Source organism: Budorcas taxicolor, chromosome 19 (assembly GCF_023091745.1).
Source record: "Budorcas taxicolor isolate Tak-1 chromosome 19, Takin1.1, whole genome shotgun sequence".
NCBI classification, from domain to species: Eukaryota; Metazoa; Chordata; class Mammalia; order Artiodactyla; family Bovidae; genus Budorcas; species Budorcas taxicolor.
Genome location: NC_068928.1, coordinates 14129749 through 14144702, shown reverse-complemented (window position 1 = coordinate 14144702; position 14954 = coordinate 14129749). Strand labels below are relative to the sequence as shown.

The following is a 14954-nucleotide window of genomic DNA, read 5'->3' as shown; positions in this document are numbered from 1 at the left end:
ATCTGTCCTTGAAGGAGGCCTGCTGCAATACCAGCTCTGGCCACCCTCTAACTAGGAAATCATTTCTTCAGAAGGACCTCAAAGAACAAGTAATTTCACCAGAAGTGTTTCCAACCAATGGAGAAACTGAAATAGTCATGCCGATACTCTGCACACCCCTCTGTTAACCAAAGGGTGTTGACAGCCCTGGGTTGTGCAACTGACAGCGTGACGCTAACACTGATTAAAATATCCCCCTCCAGTCACCTCCAGTTTCCGTCTTCAATGCTTTTTTGACTTTCCAAAAAAGGAATAGTAAAGAAGATGGATTCCATGAACTTGAGAGGGGTCATCCACCTCTGTTAAGGGCAAGATTCTATGTCTATGCAATTCTTGGTAAGAAATCCTTTGTTGGCACTTTGAAAAGGAAGTGTTCACTGCAAGTCAGCATGGGTGAAGCTAGGGCAAGTGAGGCTAGACTAACTGCTAGACTAACTCCACTTCCATCTCGGGCGGCAATGGACATCTGAGGAAACGTGAGCTGGAAAAAGCTGTGAACAAAGGCTCTGATCTCTAGCATTTAACAAAAGTAACCCAGAACCAGCTGGAAAAACAGTAAAGTTCAGGAAACTAAAGTACAGTCTATTGTGGGCTGGCATATTATCCTTTGTGCTAGTGTAAAAACAAAAACAGCAACTTTACCCCCTACTTCAAATCTCTTGGTGCCTTAATCCTCCCCAAGACCCCTCTCTTACTCCAACCCTTCTTTTTTAAGTAGATAAGTAGGGTCAGTTATGCAAGAATAAATCTTGAGGATAAGGGTGCATGCTGCTTACAAAAGCATGGAAGACTGATAACTGAGTGTTACCAGGAACTTAGATTCAAGGGTCCAGAAGTTGGCACAGGGATGCAAGCAATGATACGAATGAATCAGCTTCTCCCCTCCTCCTGCCCACGTGTGTCCCCCTCTTCCCCCACATCTGATGCTCTGCTCACCAAGGGACAAAGGCCAGTGTCGGCCACCTGCTCCTTCCTGGTGCACACCCAGGAGCCCACAGTCAGCAGGGAAGACAAAGGCAGCCATCAGAGGCATCCACTACATGTGTCTCCATCTCTCCGAATGTAAAAAGAACCGGGAGAGGCCCTGCTCCCCGCTGGGCTCTGGTTTGCTGGGAGAAATCAGGCAGCTCAGACCCTCTCCATCCACCTACAGGGAGGAGACAGAAGTCTCAGGGGGAGGAATCCACAGTCTTCTCTTCCTGTTTTCCCTTAAAGCAACTGACAAGAGCTCTTGTTACATCCACCCACTTGTTCTCCAGGATACAGCTACATTCAGGGCCCACATGGATGAAATGGAAAGTAAACTGTCAAGCGACCAGACAGAAAGGACCTGGCCAATGGCCCTCACCTCCCTTCTCTTCAGTCCCCTACTCATCTGGCTATTCCTCAAATGTCCCAAACCTATTTCCACCTCTGAGTCTTGGCCTTGCTGTTCCCACTCCCAGGACACACCTCCCCTGATCTTTGCAAGCCCAGCTCCTCCTCAACAAGCCAGTCTCAGCTGAAACGACATCCCCCTTGAAGAGGTTCCCCTAACTGGCTTACTAAGTAACCTTCACACAACCTTCAGGCTCCATCGCAACACCTTGGCTCATTCTCTTCCTAGCTTGTACCTCCATCTCCCTCTCCGTTATTTGTCTGATTCCCTTCTGGAATTTGAGCACCTGAAGGGCAAAGGCCTTGCTTTTCTTGTCTGCCTCTGTATCCTCAAGTTCTAGAAAGTGCCTAGAACACAGTAGCAGTTCAATAAACATAGGTTAAAAGAATTTAATTAGAAAATGATTTTAAAAATTAAAAATAAAGGAAGAATAAAAACAAACAAACAAACACCTACTGAATGAATGAACCTGAGCCCTAAGGAAGGACACATAAGGAAAATTTCACTCACTTAGATTGTTAGGGTACATATGAAATGGGGCAGGACCTATGGTTTTTGTCACCCATGTCCTCTGTCTGCCATCTGTCTGTGGAAAAACTTTTGCCAAAGAATAAGTTTAGAGGAGTAAGAACATGCAGAAACAAAGGAAAACACTCACAGGAGACTATGTACTAATTGTGCATTCACTAAGCCACTAAGCATAGTCAAGGACCTTTAGCTCCTTCTCAAGGGCCATAGATAATATTATGATCCATATCCTGTGAGTTGTCTTTTATTAATAGATACTGAAACTCTCACCAGGTAGAAGAAGTGAGATACGTGATGACCAGACTGTAGCTGTGACATAAGCTGCCACAATTCTGAGAACCAGACTCAACCCTGGAACTGAAGATTAACAGTACGTAAAATAATCAAGATGACGCTGGTCAGACCACTGAGGACAATTTCAAGATGACTGTCGGAGCTGCCTGTGCTATTTCTGCATATATCTGCCTTCCTCTGTCTATAAAAGCTCTTGTTCACTGATTGTCAGTGGTGGGGAGGTGACCTTTGGACAGATGTCCATTCTTGCTGGTTGCTGGCATCCAAAACAAAGCAAATTTTACTTTCCACCAACCTGGCCTCTTCATTGGCTTTTGAGTGGTGAGCAGCTGAACCTCACTGTCGGTAACACCTACACCTTTCAGTAAGCATGGAAAGCTTTAAAAGCTTAACAAAATTACCCAAAAGTTCCCATAGCTTGTAAGTGGTGAACTCCTGGGCTTAAACAATGCCTCTGACTAGATCAAAAGTTCCTGCTCTTTCCATAAGAACAGGGGGTTAACTTTTTTCCTTTTAGTAGGGGACATTTTCTTTGCAAACAAACTGGAACCCTATTATGTAAAACTGATAAAAATACAGATACTTAACACCATGAGATATCACCCCACACCATTAGTATGGCTACTGTCCAAGATTCAAAAAATAACAAATGTTAGTGAGGATGTGGAGGAATTGGAACTCTTGTACAATGTTGATTGGGATATAAAATGATGCAATGGCTGTTGAACAGTGTGGTAGTTCCTGAAAAAATTTAAAATAGATTTACCATATGACCCAACAATCCAAGCTCTGGGTGTTTAGGCTAAAAAAATTGAAAACAGGGGGAAGAAGGAGAGGGTGGGATGTATGGAGACAGTAACATGGAAATTTACATTACCATATGTAAAATAGATAGCCAGTGAGAATTTGCTGTATGACCCAGGGAACTTGAACCAGGGCTCTGTAACAACCTAGAGGGGTGGGATGGGGAGGAGGGTGGGATGGGGAGGAAGGTGGGAGAGAGGGTCAAGAGGGAGGGGACATATGTTTACCTATGGCTGATTCATGTTGATGTTTGGCAGAAACCAACACAATTCTGTAAAGCAATTATCCTTCAATTAAAAAATGAATAAATTTAAAATTTAAAAAAATTGAAAACAGGATATTAAAGAGGTATTTGTATGGCCACATTCATAGCAACATTTGTTTACAATAGCTAAAATGTGGAAGCAGCCCATGTCCATGAACAGGTGGATGGACATGCAAAGCATGGTATATAGACAGTGCAATAATATTCAGGCTTAGAAAGGAAATTCTGACATATGCTCAAAAATGGATGACCTTGAAGACATTACACTAAGAGAAAAAAAGCCAGTCACCAAGAGACAAACTCTGTATGACTCATGTGTGAGATACCTAGAATAATCAAATTCATGGAAACAGAAAGTAGAATAGTGATCGCCAGTGGCTTGGGGAGGCAGAATGAGAAGTCACTGTTGAATGGAATAGAGTTTCTGTTTTGCAAGATGAAAAAAGTTTTGTGGATGGATGGGGGTAGGCTGCACAATGTATGAATGTACTTAACACCACTGAATGTACACCACTGAACTGTACCCTTAGAAATGTTTATGACGGCAAATTCTACATTATATGTATTGTAATCACAATGAAAATAAAGGGGAAAAAACCACACAGGTGCCTGATCTGAATTTGGTGGGATTGGAGGTGAGGACAGTCACCCCTGCCTGAGCTCCTAGTAGGATAACCAATCATCCCTGTGTCAGCACTGGAAGTCCCACATCCCAGGAACCTCCTTGGTCCCAGGCAAACCAGGGTGGTTGGCATCTTTCGTCTCAGTCACTAAACCATCCTGGCATCCTGAGCACAGCCCCTGCAGCACACACTTAGGGTGACAAGACACAACTGTATTCTGTGGACCACACTGCCCTGCCTCTGGCTCCCCCAGCTCAGTCCAGAAGAAACGGTCTGTCAGTCTTGTCCTGGAGGCCAGCCTGGTTGAGCAGAGAGCCTGGACCCCTGCCTGGGTAGCTAAGGGTCTGATGAAGCTCCCTGGGCTGGGCAGGGGGCAGGGCCCTTCTGTTCCTCGTAAGTGAAAGTTTCCATTCCACCCTGGCTAGTGAGGCACAGCCATCCCAGGACCCCCCTGGACCCTGTCCCCGCCTCCAGCCCCCGTCAGGCCTGGACCTTGTGCTCGGGGTGAACCCTGCCCTCACCCCCCACATCTGTCTCCGGCATTGGGCTGGAGCTGCTGATCCTGAGACAGTCACCCAGCCTCTGAGCTCATGGTCCACACCTGAGGTCAGGCTCACCAAGGGGGCTTAAGCAGGCTCCCAGGGGAGACCAGGAGAGGGGGGCCATTTCTGACACAGTTCCTGGTCTCTGGGCCTCCCCCACCAGCACCCTTAAGACATCAGCCAACGTAAAAGCCAGGGTCACTCTCTGCCTTCCTCTTTTCTTTGTCTAAATTGATTGAGTTCTCATATTTTAGGTATGTCATTGGTCACAGGGATTCCCAGGTGGCACAGTTGGTAAATAATTTGCCTGTTTTCTTTCTTTTACAAGTAGTTGACCAGTTTTCTCAGCACCAAAAGAGATTGTTAAAGAGACTGTCTTTTCTCCATTGTATAATCTTGCCTCCTTTGTCAAAGATAAGGTGTCCATAGGTGTGTGGATTTATCTCTGGGCTTTCTATTTTGTTCCATTGATCTATATTTCTGTCTTTGTGCCAGTACCATACTGTCTTGATGACTGTAGCTTTGTATTAGAGCCTGAAGTCAGGCAGATTGATTCCTCCAGTTTCATTCTTCTTTCTCAAGATTGCTTTGGCCATTCGAGGTTTTTTGTATTTCCATACAAATTGTGAAATTATTTGTTCTAGTTTTGTGAAAAATACCATTGGTAGCTTGATAGGGATTGCATTGAATCTATAGTTTGCTTTGGGTAGTATATTCATTTTCACTATATTGATTCTTCCAATCCGTGAACATGGTATATTTCTCCATCTGTTTGTGTCCTCTTTGATTTTTTCATCAGTGTTTTATAGTTTTCTATACATAGGTCTTTTGTTTCTTTAGGTAGATATATTCCTAAGTATTTTATTCTTTTTGTTGCAATGGTGAATGGGATTGTCTCCTTAATTTCTCTTTCTGTTTTCTCATTGTTGGTATTCATGTCACTGTATGGCAAAACCACTACAATATTGTAAAATAATTAGCCTCCAATTAAAATAAATAAATTTAAAAAGAAAAAAGGAAAAAATCCGCCTGCCAGTTCAGGAGACATAAGAGACGCTGGTTCAATCCCTGGATCAGGAAGATCCCCTGGTTGAGGAAATGGCAACCCACTCCAGTATGCTTGCCTGGAAGATTCCATGGACAGAGGAACCTGACAGGCTACAGTCCAAGGGGTCACAGAGCACATGCACTGCACAACAGCATTGATTACAACTCCAAGGAATCAAAACTGCCTTGCAGTTGTATGGTTTGACTTCCTGAGCAGCAACTTTTTATAAAGGAGGCTCAGAGGCCAGATTTCAAGGAGCCAGAGAACCCAGGAGTCCTCAGCCCAGCCCTGTTCCTGTTGCTGGTCGGCACCCAGAACGATGAGGGTCAGCCTGGCCGCCCTGGCCTTCCTCCTCACTCTTGCCATCCTGCACTTGGAGGCCAATGAAGGTGAGCCTGCTACTCTCCCTGCTCTCAACAAAGAGAACGCAGGGGCTGGAGACTGAAGGTGGGGGCGGGCAGGGGGCGGGGCTGCAGTGAGGAGCTGCGGGTGGTCTGGAAAGCGTGGTCTGGGGTTCCTGCAAAACAGTGTCTTTCCCAAGGGTGTTTCCCTATTTCTGGTTGAGGCTCACTTCTGCCTTCCCAGAGATGGGGAAAACCTGCCTCTCAAAACAGCCTTCCTGGCCTTTGGTCCCCAGCCTCGAGAAGCTGACCCAGAGCCCTCCAAGTGCCTGCTCAGCTGCCTTCAGGCAGGAGCAGAATCTGGGTGACAGAAACCCACAAAGGATCACGGTCTCTTCATGGCTTAGATGGGGTTTGACCATATTTGGATGGTTGCCAACGTTGAAAAACTGGAAACCTCAAAAATCCCTATTGCCCATTTCTTTCACAAATATGGAAGACCAAGCAGACATGAGCCTGAGTTTCCACAAGCTCACCTCCAACTGGGCCTGAGGTGGAGGTGCTGTCCCCTTAGACAGGGGGCGCTGCCCAGGCCTCAGGGTCCCCACTGCTTGCCACACCCAGCTGCGGTCCACATGGTCTCGGGGGAAATTGAGCCTGAGACACCCGGATCAGCTTCCCTCATCTCCCTGCAAGACCTGTCCAGTGTGTACATGACACAGAGCTCTCAGTAAATACCTGTGCTATAGGAAGAAGAGGCAGCAGGTGACTGTGAAAGAGGCAGGGCTAAACCCCAGTGTCCTGACCCCCAGCTCACTGCCCTCAACAGGCCTGCCTGCATCTCTGCAGGGGGCTGGAGCCAGGGACGAAGGCGGCACAGAGGGACCTGAGAGGAGGCTTCCCAGGAAGCAACTCTCCTGAGCTGAATGTCAACCAAAATCGGAGACTGAACAACACTGCACACTAGGACTGTCATTTGACAGCCTGCTGTGTCAAATGGCATATTTGACAGCTATTTTCCAGGAATTTTGACTGTGAAAAAGCTTTTCACTGCTTTCCAATAATTTCAGTTATTATTGTCATATGACTTCTCATCTGCAAACAGGATCAGTGATAACTTCTCAAAGGGTGGTTGTGAGGAAGGGAGATGAGCCACATTAGGAACTAAGCCAGGCAGCAGGCCTGTAGTAGAGTCTCAGGGCACATCTTCCTTGACTCACGGGGGGATTACCGGAAATGGAAAATACAGGAAGTTGAAAATGCATAGAATGCACCTAACCTTCCAGACACCATAGCTTAGCCTCGCCCATCAGAACTCACCTTAGCCAACACTAGGGGAACATCATCCAACACAGGCTTATTTTATGATGGAATGCTGTCTAACACAGGTAATGTTTTTGAACACTGTCCTGAAAATGACCCACAGCATGGTTGTCTGGGTCCAGACTGGTGGTAAGTGCATCAGTATTGACCCTGGTGATCCCATGCCCGACCCAGAGCTGCAGCTGCTCTGCCCAGCATCTCAAGAGAGGATCTATCCCAGGTATACATAAAAAGCCGACTCTGTACCACTCGCTCGGGCAACACGCTGGAAAGCACTGGGGGCAGAAGCAGATCATCTCTCCCCGGGAGCCTGGGTCTGGAAGCTCTGCTCTGGCCAGCCTGTGACCTTCTGTGTCTTGTCTAGCTTTCCTGACCCACAGCTTCCTCATCTGTTCCATGGGGATAATAAGGCCTTTATTGCACAAAACAATCATTGGTATAAATATCAGTTTGCACAGTAATTGCCCTAAGGCTACTATTTGCCATTTTAAAGACAAAGGTTCAAAAAGGGTAGGTGTCCTGCCTGGAGTGACACAGCTTTCAGGAGAAGAAACAAGGATTAATGGAGCTTTCTTGCCTCCTAGCCAAGGCCCTGCTCCTCTGAGCTGAGCAAACCTCCCACTTTTAATAGTCCCCACCACTGCCAGACCTGTGAGGGAGGGTCTTCTCAGATGCAGGGGAACAGTCCCGCCCTGCTCTGGCCCACCCTAGGCACCCACTAGCATCTTCATGCGGGAAATTATATTTCTCAGGAAATTATGTGTTTTTTAAATTACAAGTCCCCCCAAAACTCAGTAGAGCAATTGGGAAAATGGGAAAAAATATTCTAATTCTCTGATAGAATACCACATGACAATCAACAGAGAGACATTACTGACTTAAAGGAATTTGCTGACATCAAGAACAAAAGCGGTAAACACTTGGCACGTGGAGTTCAAGGTTAAGATCAGCATGTGGAGTGACTGGGAGCAGTTAGGGGAGAGGTTATCCCCATCCGGTAGCTTGAGACCATTGCACTGGTAAAAGTGTGAGTTCACAGCTAAGAAATGCTAATGAGTTTGTACAACTCATATACTTTCACAATCATATAAGTGGTGTTTCAAGAAAGAACAAGTTGGGAGAAGCAAATTATGTCCTTAAATGGGCAACTCCAACTGTGATTCTTGCTCAGAGATGCGGATATTATGTTATTTGAATAATAACGTTCACTGACATTGCCCATAACGTTCAATTGCCCAGGGTTTGAATAATTGCTGAAGGTGATAGTTCTTTATAAATGCTTTGACAGAAGAAATACATACAGTCAATGTGTAAATGTCACAGAATACTAGGACATGACAGCAGAAACACTGGCTAACGTTTCTGTAAAATTTAAATTTGCCAAAGCAACACCAATTTGAAAGGAGAAACTAAATTCAGGACAAGCAGACAAGACATGTCCATTGTTAAAATAGGAAATGAGATTATATGAAGCATTTAGTATTCAAACTCCAACTTGAAAATGCATTTAGACATACTTTCAACAATTTGGCTAACCCAATATGGAAAAACTGTTCTACGTCTGAAATATTTGAGGCTAAACAAAGGTAAGTAAAGACTACAAATAGCTTGCAACTAATGCTTCCTGTGTTTTATTTTGTTTGTTTAGGGTTTTTTTGTTTGTTTTATTTATTTGGCTGCAGTAGGTCTGCATTTCAGCATGTGGGATCTAGCTCCTTGACTAGGGATTGAACCTGGGCCCCATTGGGAGTGTGGCATCTTAACAACTGAATCACCAGAGAAGTCTCAATGCTTCCTAAGTTTAAAATTTTTACTTTTGAATGATAAACTTTAAATATTTTAAACATCAAATAGTTAAAGCACTTTTTTAAATTTTTAAATGATTTTCATTAACCCTTTACTTTGTGTTAATGGACCCTCCCCTCATGTTTTCTATTATCAACTATCTCCATCTGCTACAGAACATTCATTGTGTTCCCGAGTCCATCATCTTGTCACTATACATAGAAACATCATTTATTATTACCTTGGATTTATTTAGTTTTACAGAAAACCTCTGAAACTTAAAAAAAAAAAAAACTATCAGCAACACATGATTCATTGTTTACTATGTAGTTACATTATTTTTAAAAAGTGAGAATAAAGTGCTGCAAAAAATATACAAACTAACACAACATTGTAAAGAAACTATACTTCAAAATAATATAAAATTTAAATAAAGTAGTTTCAAATAAAATGAAAAATTTAAAAATTTAAACATACAGTATACCTAAAATGAATACAATGTTATACATCCATTTATTTCTCAATTTTTAAAAAAGACAAATATGAAATAATTTATGATTTGGGATTTTCTAGGAATTCTGATTTCTTATTTCTGAATCCTGAGGACAATCAGAAATTTGAAACACTAGGACCACAGAGTCCCATCCCAGTCCTGCAGAGGGTCTGGAAGATGAGGCTGGGAGGGGCTGGCAGTGGGAGGGAGGAGATGTCTCAGAGGAGGACAATTTAAGGGCTGGGAGGGGGCTTCCCTGGTGGGCCAGTGGTTAAGAGTCTGTCCTGCCAGAGCCACTGGTTCCTCCCTGGCTGTGGAACTAAGATCCCACATGCCTGGGAGCGCAGCCAAAAGATTTTTTTAAAGGGGGTGGGGTGGGGAGGAGGAAGATCAGAACATTTCCTGCCACATGCTCCTGTCTTAGGTCTCCCACCCCACACTCCCCCTCCCCTCCTCAGGGGCTGTGGGGGTGGAGGTAGAGGTCTAAGCGTTCTCATGGAGAAGTTTCCAGCATCTTACAGCCCTAGGTGAGGCAGAACCAGCTGATAACCTGCTGTTTCTCCTACATGTCAATGGCAATCCCACTCTCTCGTGTGGAAAATTGTCGAAGGACCAGTGCCCTCAGCCAGGGGTCATGTAAGTACAGCCCGCCCAACAGTGGAAAGGGTGCAACCTCAAGAACCAGTAGGGCTGGGAGAGGGAAGGGGGGCGGGAGTCTCTAGGAACAGACAAGAGTGGGGTGGGGCGGGGGTGACACAGGAGGCAGCTGCTGGTGGGGGTCGGGGGAGAGGCTGGGGTGGTGGGACGGACTCTTCTTTGCCTGCTGACTCTCCATTTCTCATCTTCTCCTCCTTGCTCCTCAGCTTCCAGACCAGAAAGGGGCAATTGATCTGTGCCGACCCTGGCCAGGCCTGGGTGCAGAAGTACATGAAATACCTGGACCAAAAGTCCAAGGGATCTGGGAACAGTGGGACCTTCACAGTCGAGGGAACATGAGAAGAAGCCACAGAGCCACCTCCCCTCCCCAACCAGCTCCCTCACCCCAGATGCGCCCTGGGCGAGTCCTGGCCCGAATGAAAGCCCGCGCTTGCGTTTCCGGGCTCCTGCTCTGACGGTCCGCGCTCTCCTGAAGCTTCGCCGTGAAGCCCCGCCTTCTGGGGCCAGAGGAGACTGCGGCCCCCGGACCGCATCTGTCGTCCCCTTGCAGGCGCCCAGGTCTTGAAATAAATCCGTGCTGCAGACGGGGACTGGTGGCTTGAATTGGTTCTCTCGCAGACAGCCTGGTCATTTCTTTAATTTTACAGACACTTTATGTATTTACTGTGTATCTGGGGCCTCGTAAACATTTCAATAGGAGTAGATGTAAATAGTGAAATGATGGAGGCCTAGTTAGGATCAGGAGGAGGTCGAACAGTGACCCCAGTTCAGGGTCCTTAGACAAGGCGAACAGTGTGAATACAGACGACCGTGGGGAGATCCTCTGTTTGCACGTGCAGAGCTGAGGTGCACAGCAAACACACCTCGTCATTCCCTCGTCCAAGTGGGCAGAGCGGCTCATCCTTCCTAGAAAGCTCTTCCCCAGGTCTCTGCCACTCAAAACGTTTACTTCTCTGTGCCTGCCTCGACCGCCTGTAAATAGCGCCCTCTTGTGCTCGCCCATCAAATCTGCGCTCTCCCCCAAAACCCGTGCTCCGTCCCTAATCCATGCACCCCAACACTGAAGTCCTACAGTCTCTATAGATGCTGCCTGACCCTTATCCTTGACACCTGGGCTAAAAGTGACCCTGGAAATGTGGCCATCCTCCCCACCACCTCCTCAGCTAAAGACAGAGCCAGGTACAGGGCAGTGCTCCGTGGGCGTGAGGAGGAAAGGGAGACAGGCAGGAGGCAGAGGCTGATGCCATTCTGGCCGTGCGTCACTGGACACAGTTTGCAGAAGGGCCTCAGGGACACCAGTGTGGCCCAGCGCATGCCCTCCACCTCAGTCCTTGGGGAAACTCCCATGGAGGAGGGATGCTTTTTGACCCCAGAGGTCAGAGGTCTCTGTCCATCCGTGAGTTTAGTGGTGGGGAGTGGACGACCACCTACTGTCAGGGGCAAAGTCAGGAAATGAGCACAGTCTGTCCTCGGAGCCCACAGCTGCCCTGGCCAAAGCCATTTCCTCACTGGACGGCCCCCTCCTCTTCCAAACTCCAGTCCCTAGCACCCCTGTGCTCTTGAGCACACACAAATCCCATCGGAAACCAGTTCTCTGCACCTCCATCCCCACTAAAATGGGATGGAAGCTCAAATCTCAAAGTCAAAGGGACTGGAGTGAGTGAGGAGCTGAGGAGACCTGGGGTCTCCGGGAAGGACGGGCACCGGGAGTGCAGGGGCGAAGGGCAGGGAGAAGGTGGGCACAGCAGGGGCCACTGACAACCTCTGCAGAACAGGCTCCGCAAGTGGCAAACCGTGGCCGTTCACCCCCGCTGCCAGGCAGGTCGGCTGTCCTCCTGAGTTACTGGGGTGCTCGGGCCTGCGGGGAGCTGGGTGGATACCGAGCGTCCCCTGAATGTGGAGCTATAACTACTGCGGCTGCGCTCCTTCTCCGAGCCCCCCTCCTCAGGAATGGAACCTCCATCCTCCAAGCTGCTCAAGATTGAAACCCCTCTCCCTGATCCATCCATCCAATCTATCAACAAATCCTATCAACAAATCCTGTCTATCAACAAATCCTGTCAACTGTCTCAAAACCTCTCAATTCCAGAGACTTTGGCTTCTCCACCACCACCCTCCTCAAAGCTCTCATCTGCGTGACCTCAGGATGTGCCTCAAGCAGATGAGGGCTTGGTCAGTATGCAGAATCCAACCAGGCACCTAGAGTCAAGGCTGAACATCAAGAAGATGCTCACAGGCATTCAGAATTGAATTATGTGGGAAGAAATTGCTGCAGGGCATCAGCTATAACCTTAGAAGGAGATGGAAGATTCCATCCACACAGATCAGAGAATTACAGAAGGATCTAAAGGATGGATGGATTGGTTTCAAGTGTCTTTCGTGCCAGAGGGGAGGGTAATAAATGTCCCGAAAGAGCTAAAGACATGAAAAAAGTCTAGCATAGCCGTGAGGAATGTTTGCTACATCCCCAGGGAAGGCTTCTGTCTGCACAAGTCACACAGAAGAAACACTCGAGGGTTTAATCAGAACTTAGAATACACCAACCCTATTTAAAAGATCTGAATTCCAAGCTTCCTGTTGCCATTTTGAGTATTAGAGTTCTGTGTACCCAGTCATGGTGGAGAGAATCACACTTGAAGTGCACAAACCCAGGTCAGAAGTCCGTTTTGGCCAATAAGCATCCTCTAGTGCTGGGATGATGATCTGGTGGGGATCATATAAAATTGGCCCAGTAATCTCAATTTGCGTAAGACAGTAACACAGCACCTTAGTGGGTAAGCCTCACAAAGGTGGTAATTAAACATAGAAAGATGTGGGGACTTCCCTGATGGTACAGTGGTTAAGAATCCACCTTGTAATGCAGGGAACATGGGTTCAATCCCTGGGCGGGGAGCTAAGATTCCATATGCCTTGGAGCAACTAAGCTCGCATGACCCAACTAGAGTCTGTGCATTGAAGGAAAGATCCTGCATGATGCAAGGAAGATCCTGCGGACCATCTAAGACTCAACTCAGCCAAATAAGTTAATAAACACTTCATGAATTAATTTAAAAAATATAAATCAGGTCCAAAATATTAATATTCATATGCAGAGATTAATTAAAAGGTTTTGGTTTTTATGGCAGCTCTATGCTGGTTGCTGGATCTTAGTTCCCCAACCAGGGATTGAACCTGGGCTCTCTGCAGTGAAAGCACTGAGTCCTAACCACTGAACCACCAGGGAATTCCCATAAATTTGTAATCACTGGAATCACGTATATAATTTTGAACTTAGAGCACCTACATTTTTTAATGGCCTCTTATGATCAACCTAGATAGCATATTCAAAAGCAGAGACATTACTTTGCCAACAAAGGTCTGTCTAGTCAAGGCTATGCTTTTTCCAGTGATCTTGTATGAATGTGAGAGTTGGACTGTGAAGAAGGCTGAGCACCGAAAAATTGATGCCTTTGAACTGTGGTGTTGGAGAAGACTCTTAAGAGTCCCTTGGACTGCAAGGAGATCCAACCAGTCCATTCTAACTGAGATCAGCCCTGGGTGTTCTTCGGAAGGAATGATGGTGAAGCTGAAACTCCAGTACTTTGGCCACCTCACGTGAAGAGTTCTCATTGGAAAAGACTCTGATGCTGGGAGGGATTGGGGGCAGGAGGAGAAGGGGATGGCAGAGGATGAGATGGCTGGATGGCATCACCGACTCGATGGAGGTAAGTTTGAGTGAACTCCCGGAGTTGGTGATGGACAGGGAGGCCTGGCGTGCTGCATGGGGGTCGCAGCACGAGGTCGCAAAGAGTCGGACACGACTGAGCAACTGAACTGAACTGAACTAGGGTATATAACAGATTATCCTTGTAATTCTAATACAAAATGTGTAATTAATTTATTTTGTGCTTGTGATTTTTGAGTTGAGAGATGTAAGAACTTGGCTAAGTTAACAGAGAACATTGACATGTTTAACACAACTTGATTTTTCTATAGTCATAAGTTTAATTTGTTATATTTACAGGAGTGCATTACTTTGGAAGGTTCTGAGTGTTAGATTGGGTGTGGAAAGTACTTTTTAAAATTCAATAAACTAATTAAAGCAACTTAAATTTTTTGTCAAAATTTAATCCACGAAAATTTAAATGGGACTGATTGTTTAAGACTGATCTGTTCTACTTGATTAAACACTCATTAAGGACTTCTTAAATTTTGCTATAAGTAGGCTAAGAAGGGTGAAACATGGGAAGCTATATTTTTTCTTCCTTTTAAAAAACTTTTTATTTTATATTGAAGTATAGCCCATTAATAAGGTTGTGATAGTTTTAGGAGGTCAGCAAAGGGACTCAGCCGTACATGTATATTGTTTCCATTCTCCTCCAAACTCCCCTTCCTCCCATCCAGCTTGCCACATACACTGGGCACAGCTCCCTGTGCTAAACCGTAGTTACCCTTTTAAAATATAGCAGTATGTACCTATTCATCCCAAACTCCCTAACTATCCCTTTTCCCCTTTCACCCAGAAGCCGTAAATTCATTCTCTCAGTCTGTGAGGCAGTTTCTGTTTTGTAAATAAGATCATGTGCATCATGTCTTTTTAGATCTCACATCTAAGGGATGCCATATGATGTTTCTGATTCTCTGTCTGACTTACTTCACTCAGTATGACAGACTTTGGGTCCATCTATGTTGGTGCAAATGGTATCATTTCATTCTTTTTTATAACTGAGTAATATTCCATTGTACCCACTCTAGTACTCTTGCCTGGAGAATCCCACGGACAGAGGAGCCTGGTGGGCTGCAGTCCATGGGGTCACGGGGAGTCAGACACGACTGAGCGACTTCACTTTCACTT

At 46.0% G+C, this 14954-nt stretch overlaps 1 non-coding gene and 1 pseudogene across 1 annotated transcript; one reads left to right on the top strand and one right to left on the bottom strand.

Moving 5' to 3' along the window:
• The first annotated feature begins 5840 nt into the window (after positions 1–5840).
• Positions 5841–10459, top strand: LOC128064825 (regakine-1-like; annotated as a pseudogene).
• A 2811-nt stretch (positions 10460–13270) lies between these two features.
• On the bottom strand, positions 13271–13343 carry TRNAE-UUC (transfer RNA glutamic acid (anticodon UUC)). The gene has a single exon. It is a non-coding gene; the product is annotated as a tRNA-Glu (tRNA).
• Between the last annotated feature and the right edge of the window lie 1611 nt (positions 13344–14954).